This window comes from Antechinus flavipes, chromosome 3 (assembly GCF_016432865.1).
Source record: "Antechinus flavipes isolate AdamAnt ecotype Samford, QLD, Australia chromosome 3, AdamAnt_v2, whole genome shotgun sequence".
Taxonomy (NCBI): domain Eukaryota; kingdom Metazoa; phylum Chordata; class Mammalia; order Dasyuromorphia; family Dasyuridae; genus Antechinus; species Antechinus flavipes.
This window is the reverse complement of record NC_067400.1, coordinates 372257498-372258863: the sequence shown is the minus strand read 5'-3', so window position 1 is coordinate 372258863 and position 1366 is coordinate 372257498. Positions and strand designations below refer to the sequence as shown.

Genomic DNA, 1366 nt, shown 5'->3' with positions numbered 1-1366 from the left:
AAACATTCCAACAAACACACTCAGTGGATTTATTTGAATATGCAATGGGGCAGTTATTCAAATAAACATGCTCAGTGCAATTATTTGAATCTCATAGAGCATGTTCATCAATCACAGCTCTCCATTAAAAAAACAACAACAAAGAATTTACATGGAAAAATATATGTGAGTACAACCTGATTGTTGAAATTTTATAGGGTAGCCAAAGTTATGACTCCCTCATTAACTCTAAGTCAGCTACACTGCATTCAATGACATATTTTCTCATGATTGATTGGCTCAGCAGTCACTTGAACATTATAACAGAATGACCACAAGATGTAGATACATATAATAATGAACTTTCCAAATCTGAAATGTATGGAGATGTGAAATCTGTCTCTTTCAAGAACAGAGTAATTCCTCCTAGGCATTTTAGATCAAGGGCATGCTGGTCAAATTATTATGGCTCTAATTAGCACTCCCATAAACTGCAAGGTTTTTTTTTTTTTTTTTACATGCAACAAAATGGCATATCCCTCCATTTGAAAACATCAAATAAATCAAAGCTGACTCATTTGAACATTTTAAAACATTGATTAAATCTTATGACATGTATGTGTACCAAGAAATCATCTAGGTGTACCAAAAGCTGATTTATGCTTCTCATAAATATGTACTGACATAATCTAATATACTAAAATGTGAAGGGGCTTTTAGTCACTGAAAGCTGCATTGTGTAACAAAGATGATGAAAAGACATGACTTATGCCCATCTTTAAAAAAAAAAAAAGACTAATATTCAGACTGAAGGCTTAACCTTGGTTTTATTCAATTAAAATTGTTAAACTGTGCACAGTGATTTTTTTAGAACTTGAAACATTTGTGATGTTGGCTGTTGAAATCTTTGTTACCTTCGCTGTGAGTTGGAATTGTACATATTTAGTAAACCATGCAGACAAAACAAACTTTTTAGACAATATTTTTACTGGAGAGTTTTCTTTTCCTGTATTCCATGTTTTAAAATCTCCCTTCCCAAAATAAAAATGTCAATCCCAAATTTGAAGAGGTATAAAGGAATGATTGCTTCCTTTAGAGTTTAAATATTTAAATAAACAATAAGATAATCCACAACATGCTCTCTCTTGGACTAGTAGGTCGTGTCCAGTTTGGGTTTGTGTTTTTTTTTTGTTTGTTTGTTTTGGGTTTGTTGGGTTTTTTTTTTTTATCTGATGTTTCAGAGGATCTGGCTGCTTCTGCTTTCAGGGTTGAAAAGGTTTTATTAATCTGAATCAAACAAATGTTGTACAATAACAAAGACTAATCTTCAAGTGGACTTCCTCTGTAAAAGAAATGTAGGATAAACCTGGGATGGAAAAGTAGATGA

General features: G+C 32.2%; 1 protein-coding gene across 2 annotated transcripts in view; it reads left to right on the top strand.

Annotated features, from left to right (window-relative positions):
• ZEB2 (zinc finger E-box binding homeobox 2) overlaps positions 1–1113 on the top strand; it is a 148525-nt gene extending 147412 nt beyond the window's left edge. For both annotated transcript variants that reach the window (XM_051985826.1, XM_051985827.1), the window contains one exon: positions 1–1113. This exon is cut by the window's left edge and continues 4492 nt beyond it. The gene's annotated coding sequence lies outside the window, so the exon portion shown is untranslated.
• Positions 1114–1366: the final 253 nt, after the last annotated feature.